Genomic DNA, 12,435 nt, shown 5'->3' on the forward strand with positions numbered 1-12,435 from the left:
CCAGAACAGTTCAGGACTGTCTCCAGCATAGATAGTTCCATTTTGGTTACATAAGGATTGGTCTCTGATGAAGCATCTATGATGAAGACCCCCAGATGTGCTTCTGAAAGCTGGTTGCTGGGTGTGTGTGTGTCAGAGACAGCAAGAGAGAGCTGCTTCCTTCATGACCTGCTTTTGGACTTGCCAGAGCATCTGACAGTCTATTATTGGGAACAGGATGCTGGACTATTTGGGCCCTTGGTCTAATCCACTTGGGCGGCATGGATGGGTTGGACGCAGAAGAATGGTGGGATGAACCAGCTGGGGAACCCCCGAGGGAAGAAAGCTCAGAGCCTAGAGATTGGTGGTGGGACAATGGTGAGTGGTCACAAGGGAGAAGAGGGAGAAGACTGGGAGGAGGAGGTGTCAGAAACTGAAGAGGTAACAAGGCTTAGTGAGCTGGGGGGAGTCTGGGGCAGAGAGAAGTCCAGAATCAGAGGCAGAAGCTGAAGCAGGATAATGGGATGAGCCAGAGATGAGTCAGGCTGGCAAAGAGTCACAGGTGTCTCCCCCTCCCGCTGCAACAACCGGTGTGATGGCCTGGGAATCCGATTCAGAGGCTGAACCTGAGGAGTCCCAGCCTGCACAGGAGTCCCCGCCTCCAGGGCCGGCTGAGCTAGGGCAGGGCCTTGATTCTGAAGCGCCTGCACCTGTGCCGGATCCTCAGGAGCAGGCACCAGGTGAATCCACTCTGGCTCCAGAGGCGATTGAGGACGCATTGCCTACAGGTGCACTTCTCCCAGCCCTGTCGGGGGAAGGTGAGTCTCCCCCTGGGTCCAGTAACCCTTCGGCCTCTCCTGAGCTGCAGAGGCTCAGGGCAGAGAGGCGGAGGGAACTGGTCTCTCCCAGGAGGAGTGCTCGCCTTAAGGCCAGGAGAGGCGGGTCTCCTGGGGGCCGGGACCGCCCCTGGCCTCAAAGAAGATAAAGGCCAGTCAGCCCGGTCCCAGGTTGCGGGAGCAACGTCATTGAAGAGCTGTTTCGGCCAGCACCCAGTCCTGTTCCTCCAGAGTTCCTGTCCTTGCCCGGCTCCTCGCTTTGGACCCCGCCTCGCCCGTGGAGGACAGACTACCGACCCTCGACCCAGGTCCTGGACCTCGCCCCACGGTAACCTCCCCCTGGGACCAGCACAACCACCCCTTTTCCTTTGTCCCAGAACCAGAAGAGGCATGAAAAGGGAGGAGGAGAGGTTGACAGCAGGCAGGTGCAGTCTCCAATTGCTTGGGAAAAAACCTGGAGAGGAGGGGCTGTGTGGAGGCGGGGACTTTCAGTCCCAGCAACTGATTTTCATGGGGGAATGAGACCACTGGGGATGAGATGTTCTGCTTATTAGGCCTGACACTCAATCACGTCTGTGAAGATTGTGTTTTTGCTAATAAAAAGTTAACTCCATCTATGAACTGTGTTATTACCAACCGGCATGCTCCTGTAGCACTGAGATCTTTTTATGTTGGGCTCAACCATGGCTGTACACAGCTGCTCTGATTGCAGTGGCAGTTCTTGTACCTACCCTGGGTGACCATGTCTATGACAAAAGGATGACTATTTGCCAGCTGATTTATCATGTCTGGACTGGCAAGGGATTCACACTCTTGTCTGAGGGGGCCAGAGGTCATGCAGTAGGTATTGGTTGCTGCTTGTGATGGCCTGGGATTCGGGCTCAGAACCAGAGGAGACTCAGTCTGCACCGGATCCTTTGCCTCAGGCATCATCTGAACCAAGTCTGGGGGCTGATCCTGAAGAGCCCCAGTCTGTACAGGTTCCCCTGCAACAAACACCAGCTGGGCTGAGTCCGGGGCCTGAGCCTACCCTGGCTCCAGATGTGGGGATGACCTCGTTGCCTCCAGCTGGGCCATCACTTACAGCTGCTCCACTACCGGTTGGGTCAGAGGAGGCTGAGGCGGCGCCTGGGTCTAGTAACCCACCGACGTCTCCCGAGCTGCAGAGACTCAGGTCTGAGAGAAGGAGAGACCTGAGTACTCGCAGGAGGAGTGCTCGCCTTCAGGCGAGACAGGGAGGTGAGTCACCAGGGGATGAGGACCGGCCGTTACACCAACAAAGATAAAAGGCTGTCGGACCCCGCCCCAGGTTGTGGGAGCAACATTGCTATATGCTAGATCCTGCCTGAGATCCTGTACCTGTCCTTGCCTGGTTTCCTGCCTTGGCCCTGTTGAACTGTCTCCCAGTGGAACCTTCGTATTCTGGACCGGACCTGGACTGCGTTTCACAGGTTACCCCCGGGCCCAGCACACTGCTGTCCAGGTGATTGGAGGCTTCTGCTACTGTGGGCATTCCCATCCAGCTAGCTTACCTTGTGGACTGTGAGCGGAGTCTATCCTGTATCGCATGGAATGAGTATGGCACTCTCATCGCCATTGCACCTTGACTGGGACCTCCTTTGCGTGGGTAGCATGGGGTCATCCTTGGTGCACAACATTTCATGGAGGCACTTCCAAGGATGCTGTGGAAGTGAGAGCCTGACGTTGCTACACTGGGGTTTGTTTCCTCAGTTATTGTTTTGCTTTCTCCTTTGATGCTGAGAGTGCGCAGGATTGTAAATGCATGGTGCCAGCGTTAGCTCTGGCATAGCGACTACTGGCGCAGCCAAACATAGGACCAGCCTGTCTCTTATAGATAAGGAATGCTGTGTTGAAGGCAAGGAAGTGGGAGGAAAGCTGCGGTTTGATTCTTATTATCATACAGAAAAAATATGGATAGCTTGAAGTTTTTGTTCTCTAGAAGATACAGGGGTGTTAAGCAGGGTGAGGAGACCGCCTTGGGAGACGTATTTTGGGGTGTCTTTAAAAGGCAGTAAACGGTCGACCATTTAGTTTATTGTATTTTTACCACCCTTGGAGGTGTCCCCTGTATCTTCTCACTCAAGAACAAGAATGTCAAGGACTGTCTGTGATTTCATGTTTGGAACATCAATCTTTTTCCTATTTTAGTGGGGAAGGAAAGCGAAACCAAAAACGAGCTCCCTCTTAGAAGAAGGCTTTTATCCACATGAAGCTTTCCATGAAGCATGGGCTTTCCTTCAGAAATGTAGAATCACAGAGTTGGAAGGGACCCAATGGTCATCTAGTCCACCCCCTGCAATGCAGGAATCTCAGCTAAAGCATCCGTGACAGATGGCCATCCAACCTCTGCTTAAAAACTTCCATGGAAGATAGTCCACAACCTCCCGAGGGAGTCTTTTCCACTGTTGAACCGTCAGAAAGTTCTTCCTGATGTTTAGTCAGAATCAGCTTTCATGTTACTTGAAGCCATTGGTTTGAGTCCTTCTCTCCAGACCAGGAAAAACAAGCCTGTTCTCTCTTCCAAGTGACAGCCCTTAAGATATTTGCAGATGGCTACCATATCTCCTCTCAGTCTTCTCTTTTCCAGGCTAAACATACCCAGCTCCTTCAACCATTCCTCATATGGTTTGGTTTAGAGACCCTTGATCATATTGGTTGCCCTCCTCTGCACATGTTCCAGCTTGTCAACATCCTTCTTAAATTGTGGTGCCCACAATTTGTGGTGTCATATACTGTATACCTAATGATCACTTTTCCTTATTTACAACTGATATCCTTCAGAACGTATATACATGCCATTCTAAAACAAAAAGGAAGTTCATTTGCGAAATATTTGTCCAATAGGTAATTATAGTCATCCAGTGAAAATCATTTAAAAATATGAATATGAGTTCATCCACAGTCTTCTCTGAAATCCAGCCTCTGTAGTTCCTAGCACTAATTAGGTTTAATTGTGCTAGGAAACATGCAGAAAATGTCTAGTGTTGCTTTACAATGGTTCAATGAGAACAACCTTAATCTTAAAACTAACATGTACTCTTGTTATATTATTCCTCCCAAAGCCTTGAATTAATTGTTTGTTTCTTTTTTCAGACTTTTCACTGGAGACAAAACTCAGATTGCTAATTTAATATGCATTCATGCATGTCAAGGCCGACATAGAAGTGACTGGAGGCAGGCGGTTTTTAAGGCCAGGCCTAGGCTACCATCTTAAAACTGGTTTAAACTTTGTGAAATATAATTCTGTTGAGGGAACTAAGGATCTTTAGCACAGCATACTCAGCACACTTACCAAACTACGCTTTCCAGGTTTACTTAGGGGTGAGGCACAGCAGCTAAATTGGTATAAAACCAAAACATTTATAGCATAAGAGAGCTAAAATTGGTTGAAGAAAGGCATCATTTCCTATGTTGTAGCACTATATTCCCCCAACCTTGTGGTCTCCAAATTTACAGAAGTATGTGTAATGGCTCTCTCTTGTATTTTTTCCATGTAACATTTTTACAAATCAGTTTCATTTGTTGAGACATTAGGAAGAAAAGGTGGAGAGGGGGGAGATGAGTGGGGTTGGGGTTGGGTGGTGATATGTAGGGTTTGGTGTCAGCATTGCTTGTGCAAACCAGCACCACAGATTGAGGCAGGTTTATTCTCTCCCCTGTGAGAACTGTAGTTCTAGAGCAGAGGAGCTAGGAAACTGGAACTGGCGCAGAAACTCTTCAGCAGCTTCCCCAAGCAGCAACCCCTAGGTTTCTTTTGGGTGTAGCTGTGATGGTGGGGTAAAGTGTGATAGGAATTTTGAGGTCTTAGATATATGGCAATGTTCATAACCGCACGTACATAGATCAGCACAGGAAGACCGACCTGAAGCCATTTTGATTCCTAAACTGAGCAAATGTTTTCTCTGCAGGGTCAAAGCGGAAAAGCCTCCCCATTGTCTTTTCCTTCACAAATCCTGTCTCAAGGGCACATTTAAGATATGAATAGGGTGTGAGCCTGTGACCTGGCCCAGGAACTAAGTATTTATCATTACAAAAGACTGGCCAGGCTACCCAGGCAATCCAATCAAGTAACCTGACAGACAGGAGATAAATAAGGACAGGAGAAAAACAACATTCAAATTTCTGTTTTAGACCACCTTTTCTGTGAAGTAGGTGTGATGTATCTGAGGGGTGGTCTTAGGTTACACCCCTTCTGTGATGTATGTATGATGTTTCTGGGGGTGGTCTTGATCTACAGGATGGGAATTTCAAAAGTCTTTATAAGGCCTTGCACACCATTTTTCTAGGTCCCTCCTCTCTCCTGCGGGCGAGGGGAGCACCCTGTTGCAACAGATCAATAAAGATCAAGCTTACTAGCTGCTTTGCTTCTCAATAGTCTCTGGTTGGCCTCTGTTATTCTCTCCTACCAATAGGGAACCTATGTAAGGACTCTATATGGGCTCTTGGATACCCCATAAGAGAAAAGGGCAATTTTTGTTTACAACAAAAGCCAACACAAATTTGTAGTGTAGATATGCCCCCAAGTGGACTTTTTCAGAAAAGTGATGTGGTGACGAGGCAGCAATCTTTGCTTACAGATCTTTCTGGCGAGGGGGTGGGGGAGAAGACAGAACAGAGTTTGGTAGCGTATAGTGCATTCTTTCACGAGAAAGACAGTCACTGGGATTAAATATTAACACTAGCTGGCCCAATGATGTAGGAAATGAGCAACAGAAGGTAGAGCTTGCCCTATGTAGATGCTACTGTTAATGTTAAGCTCGGGCTTCGGGCAGAACAATGCAAAACGCAGCATGCTCTCAAAATGGAGAGGTACCAGCCACTGCTACACCAGTAGGACATCCGCCTTATCCAGTGCATCATTAGCCCTAGAGGGGAGGGCAAGACCACACAACCAAAAAATAGTTATGAGTTTGGGAAGCAGGCTGTACGCTGGTTGTTGTTGTTGTTGTTTAGTCGTTCAGTCGTGTCCGACTCTTCGTGACCCCATGGACCAGAGCACGCCAGGCACCCCTGTCTTCCACTGCCACCCGCAGTTTGGTCAAACTCATGCTGGTAGCTTCGAGAATACTGTCCAACCACCTCGTCCTCTGTCGTCCCCTTCTCCTTGTGCCCTCCATCTTTCCCAACATCAGGGTCTTTTCCAGGGAGTCTTCTCTTCTCATGAGGTGGCCAAAGTATTGGAGCCTCAGCTTCACGATCTGTCCTTCCAGTGAGCACTCAGGGCTGATTTCCTTAAGAATGGATGCGTTTGATCTTCTTGCAGTCCATGGGACTCTCAAGAGTCTCCTCCAGCACCATAATTCAAAAGCGTCAATTCTTCGGCGATCAGCCTTCTTTATGGTCCAGCTCTCACTTCCATACATCACTACTGGGAAAACCATAGCTTTTACTATACGGACCTTTGTTGGCAAGGTGATGTCTCTACTTTTTAAAATGCTGTCTAGGTTTGTCATTGCTTTCCTCCCAAGAAGCAGGCGTCTCTTAATTTCGTGGCTGCTGTCACCATCTGCGCTGAAGTGTACGCTGAAGACCCTCCTAACCTCTGGATCTGGCAAGTGTTAAAATATAAGCCAGGTTCGCTTCTTGGTAAGGAAATCACCCGGGTGATGAGCCATTAAGGGGAACAAAGGAAAGGGGCTCTGGGCGAGATGGCAAATGGGTGGGGGGCCCTCCCCCAACTTGTAGGCAGTTAAGAGTGAGAGTTGAATTTGTTTGGAGTGACGCTAGCTAGAAGAAAAGCAGCAAGCTGGGAACAGAGAGAGAGAGAGTCATGATTGATTTCTGTTTGAATGCAAGGCTGCGGCTATGGTCACCGCCACATGACTCCAGGGAGTGTCATTCTATACGGATGATGTCACTGCCCTAGGCAGCCCAGAGCATACCTGGCAATGACAGAAACAGATCGCCCCCATGCTTACATCAAGCACGCAAGTCGTGTGGTGTCAGCATGACATGTCAGCATGGCCCATGGCAGGCTGACATCATGTGTGCATTCTGTGGGACATGCATGCATAGCGTGCTGATGTCATATGTCCACAGCCCCCCTCAATCGCGAGGGCATGAATGGAGTGAGGCTTCCACTGAATAATTGCTCCTCAGCCAGGATCACTCAGATCTAGTAAAAAGGTAAAGGTACCCCCTGAAAGTTAGGTCCAGTCACGGACGACTCTGGGGTTGAACGCTCATCTCGCTCTATAGGCCGAGGAAGCTGGCGTTTGTCCGCAGACAGCTTCCAGGTCATGTGGCCAGCATGACTAAGCCGCTTGTGGCGAAGCCAGAGCAGCGCACGGAAATGGCGTTTACCTTCCCGCTGGTGCGGTACCTATTTATCTACTTGCACTGGTGTGCTTTCGAACTGCTAGGTGGGCAGGAGCAGGGACCGAACAACGGGAGCTCACCCCGTCGAGGGGATTTGAACCACTGACCTTCTGATCGGCAAGCCCTAGGCTCAGTGGTTTAGATGACTGCGCCACCCACGTCCTAAATAAAACTCTCTTTTTTTGCCTCAAAACTTTTTTTTACAAAAGAGTTAGAAACCTCTGCAATATCTTTTGTGACAGGTTCAAGATGATGTGCTTCAGTTATGTAATATGTAGCTTAGCTACAAAGGGATTGATAAATATCCACACTTTCCCCCCTTCTTGGTTAAACACTGCAGGCAGTCAATGTCATTACTTATTTGTCTGCAAATCTGAAAACAAAATACAAAACATTAATCATCTGGCTGCTTTTGAGCAGAGGTTTTGCAGTAATAATCTGGTCATAAATTAAACTGCAGATTTATATATATATATAGCTAGACGTATTAATAGTCAATATATAAAGGGGCTACATGCTTACTTTCTGTAGTTAAAATATATCAGCTCTTTGCTTTTAATCTAAAATTTATGCATTTTCTTCCTCTTCCTTTATCATCTCTTTTGCATTTATTATGGTGAAAGGCAACAGCTTTAAAATATTGATTATGACAGCTAAGGAAATAAGCCCATGGGAAGGTTCCTTCTAATATCCATCATTTTGTGGCTTGTGCTTCAAAAGAAAGCTATTTCCTTTGCAGTTCTCCATTTGTTGATATGATCAAAATTCATTCATCTTCATCATCTTCATCTTTTTCTTCTTCGCTTGTGACCTGGGGTTTGCCTCACTTGTCACAAGATAAACTTGCATTTTATTAAAAAGCATTTGCTTCTACCACTTCCCCCTTTTGATGTTGGTGAATTCATACATATAGACTGATTATAAAACAAAAGCAAGCAAAAAGCTGCTCTGTTCTGTTTATAACATTGTTTTATATAATTGTTATTCTGTAATTTATTAGCTATACATATATAATTTATATACCTAATTGTTTTATATAAATCAGGGCATCATTTTCTTTTCACTTTTAATTTGTATACTGCCTTTCTATATTGCTATACACAAGGCAGTTCAAAAGCTGAAGAAACCACAAAATCGCAAAGATCACACATGTAAGAATCTGATCCAATACAAAAAAGTCACAATAACTTTAAAATAGACAACGTATCAAATCAAGCAATATTCAATAATCCATTAGAATATAATAGTAAACAGTAAAATCAAAGATCAGCAAATAGTAATTAAACATTTATTCATGTGACCCTTTTCTTTTGTGTCATAAAATTTGTTCCCGCCAGCCTGCCATGATCCCTGTAGCTCCTTCAAAAGGTAAATGACAAGTGCAAGCAATTGTTGGAGGGAATTGTCATAAGCCGTTACGCTGTCCAGACCTCCTCAAAGAACATCTCACTGTTCATTGGATAGGCTGTGTTTGCAAAAGACAGTTGCTCTCTTCCTGGTCAGGTGAATTCAGCTCAATGCCTCCACCGCCCTCTTGCAGGTTGTAGCCCACTAGGATTGGACGATACCTGTGTCCTGTTGCTGGCCTGGCCATCGAGCAGAGGGGAACTCTGGTCTTTGAGGTTCCATCTGGGTGTCATGGCTAACAGCCAGTTTTTAAGAACGGGAGAAAGACCAATGTGACCTATGGGCAGCACATTTGAAGTCATCCTCTGTGACAAGTCATGGTGGTGCCTGAAACAGAATTTAAAATGCTACCCCCATTTCTACTGTCTACATAATTCATGCATAGGCTTCACTGAAATGCACAAGTTATATAGCCCAAATTCGTTTCAGTGAGACTTGTGCAAGAAAATTTCCCAGGGATTTGTGTTCCATGTTGAATAGTGGGATGTGAATTCTCTTTCAGGTAGCCAAATGACTTGGGACTGCTAATAACATTTACTGTATCCCATCTTCTAGGCTGGTACAATTCGGTTCCCTGCAGACATCATTTGCACTTTTATTCATATTAAAATGTACAAGCTGTGTTTTGGCTTTAAGGGGCTCTAAAGCAATGCGCGACGATCATAAAATGAATGCACAAATTTTAAAAGCAAGAAATGTGCTAAAACACTCAGCAGCACAAAAAGGCTCATTCAGCAAGCGGAGCCAAAGAGTGAAACTGGGAGTAGGTGTGTAAATCGGAGCTTATGTCTATGGTTTATCTCTGAAGCTCATAGTATAAGTATATAGATTGATTTGACATAAATAGGACATGAGATTCTGCATCGTGAACCTTGCTTGATCTTGGTAGAAGTCAGATACCAGCCTCAACTCCAAACACATCCTGAAGGCATTCAGGCATATCCTGAGTTTGCATAAAGGTCAATGCATGTAAATAAAGTTGCCAAGTATGCTGTATTCAGACTCCCAAATGGTGAGGCAGACAACGGGCAAAAGGTAGGCAGAAAAATAAGACATTAAGCACTTTTAGTGTGCATTGCTTTGCTTCAGAAATATTCTATTGATTCAAGAAGACCTAAGGTGCTGGTTTTAACCTTTAAAGCCCTATACGGCCTAGGACCCTCGTACCTACGGGACTGCCTCTCCTGGTATGTCCCACAGAAAAACTTACGGTCTTCAAATAAAAACATCTTGAAGGTCCCAGGCCACAGAGAGGTTAGGCTGGCCTCAACTAGAGCCAGGGCTTTTTCGGCTGTGGAACACTCTGTCACAAGAGACTAGGGCCCTGCGGGACTTGACATCTTTCCGCAGGGCCTGCAAGACAGAGCTGTTCCACCAGGCCTTTGGCCAGGGTGCAGCCTGACTCCCTCCCTTGGCAATCTTCGCAGAGCTCTGGCCCAATGGTTGCCAGTGGCTTGATTTGAATTAATTTTATAATGAATGATTTTAGAGTGTTGTTTGTGTTGTACTTTTGTACTGTTTTATTGTTGTTAGCCTCCATGAGCCCGGCTTCGGCTGGGGAGGGCGGGATATAAATAAAATTTATTATTATTATTTGAAGCAACTGCATTGAAGTGAGACCATTTGGCGCCTTGTGACAGACCCGTAGCCAAAAATAGAGGGAAGGGTGAGAGACAAAGAATATGCAACTGGTGCTGGATCCAATGCAGAACAGTTGGACTCTAGATACAAGGGAAATGATTTACTTCACTGTATTAAGATATATTTATTATTTGGTTTATACACCGCTCTTCATCCTAAGATCACATGGCAGTTTACAATACAAGAGCTGAAAAACACACACCTTATTAGCAGGTACAGACTTTAGTCTTTCAGATTTCAGCAGCACCCTGCGCAAGACCTGAATTCAGTGCCTCCCCCGCAACTCTCATTTTTTTCTGCACGATGCTCTGCTCAACTCAGCACCCAGTACCCTAAATCTGCTTCTGTATATTAGTAACATATTTTGAAAATAAACAAGACCTAGGCATCCCAGTGTTTGCCTGCCATTCCAATGCATTTGTATTTATTAGGCAATAATAATACAGGTGGTGACCATTTTCTGCACATCTAAACGACAAGTGACTGCCAAAGCGCAAGTCCTTTTGGACCTGGAAGAGGGCGGAAGGGGCTCATACGTGCTCCACCGACACACACAGGGGCCAGGAGCGGAACCCCCATGCAAAATGTTTGCCCCCCTGTAATAACAAACACCCTACAGGGCAAGACTGTAGGACTGTATTTTTACCAGGTGCTTCTTCCTGGCCCGTGAGGCAGAAATGCCTTTCCCACTTATATTCTGAGTAACCTCAGAGAGACAAAAGGTTAGCGTTTGCTTTAAACGCGCAGCCGAGAGACAGAGCTCGGGAAAGGGAGCTGAGATATTCCACTGGGGGCAGAGAGGGAGAAAAAGAGAGTCCCCCGCCTGCATCAATCACTCCAGCATGGCTTCTATCTGGCCAAAGGCCTGGAGAAAACAGCCGAGGAGCCTCTTGGAAGGCAATGCGAGCGAGCCAGAACTCTTTACTGATTTAACTCGGGGGCAGCTATTGTTGTTGTTTAGTAGTTTAGTCGTGTCCGCCTCTTCGTGACCCCCTGGGCTAGAGCACGCCATGCACTCCTGTCTTCCACTGCCTCCCACAGTTTGGTCAAACTCATGCTGGTCGCTTCGAGAACACTGTCCCACCATCTCGCCCTCTGTCGTCCCCTTCTCCTTGCGCCCTCCATCTTTCCCAACATCAGGGTCTTTTCCAGGGAGTCTTCTCTTCTCATGAGGTGGCCAAAGTCTTGGAGCGTCAGCTTCAGGATCTGTCCTTCCAGTGAGCACTCAGGGCTGATTTCCTTCAGAATGGAGAGGTTTGATCTTCTTGCAGTCCATGGGACTCTCAAGAGTCTCCTCCAGCACCATAATTCAAAAGCATCCATTCTTTGGAGATCAGCCTTCTTTATGGTCCAGCTCTCACTTCCATACATCACTACTGGGAAAACCAGAGCTTTAACGGGGACAGCTATTATTACTATTTATTTACTTACTAAATCTGTATACAGTGGTACCTCAGGTTAAGTACTTAATTCGTTCTGGAGGTCCGTTCTTAACCTGAAACTGTTCTTAACCTGAAGCACCACTTTAGCTAATGGGGCCTCCCGCTGCTGCCGCTGCATGATTTCTGTTCTCATCCTGAAGCAAAGTTCTTAACCTGAGGTACTATTTCTGGGTTAGTGGAGTCTGTAACCTGAGGTACCACTGTACTCTCCTTTTCCTACTCATACTGAAATACTGCCCTTCAATGAGGCCAAACTTAGATGCACAAAACGTTTAGGGGTATGCGTCCCCCAGCGTCCCCACAGAAAAAAAAAACACTGGATAATTCCCAAAATACAACACCATGTATTGCAGCAGGAAATACAGTGGTACCTCGGGTTACATACCCTTCAGGTTACAGACTCCGCTAACCCAGAAATAGTACCTCGGATTAAGAACTTTGCTTCAGGATGAGAACAGAAATCGCGCGGCGGCAGCAGTGGGAGGCCCCATTAGCTAAAGTGGTGCTTCAGGTTAAGAACGGTTTCAGGTTAAGAAAGGACCTCCGGAACGAATTAAGTTCTTAACCCGAGGTACCACTGTGCTGTACCCGTAGATCTCGGGGCGCTTCACCACATAAAAAACACAAGCCAAAACAACAACAACATGCATAACAGAAGCAAGAACGAAACAGAACAGCGGCCTCCCCAGAGGAGGGGAAGCCAGGCCTCAAGCCCGTGGCTGAGGGAAGCCGCCCGGCCAGACCCGCTGCCGCCGTCGCGCCCGCCGCCCTCCGTTTTGGAACTCCGGCTT

Source organism: Podarcis tiliguerta (assembly GCF_965153285.1).
Source record: "Podarcis tiliguerta genome assembly, chromosome: 17".
In the NCBI taxonomy this organism is placed as follows: Eukaryota; Metazoa; Chordata; class Lepidosauria; order Squamata; family Lacertidae; genus Podarcis; species Podarcis tiliguerta.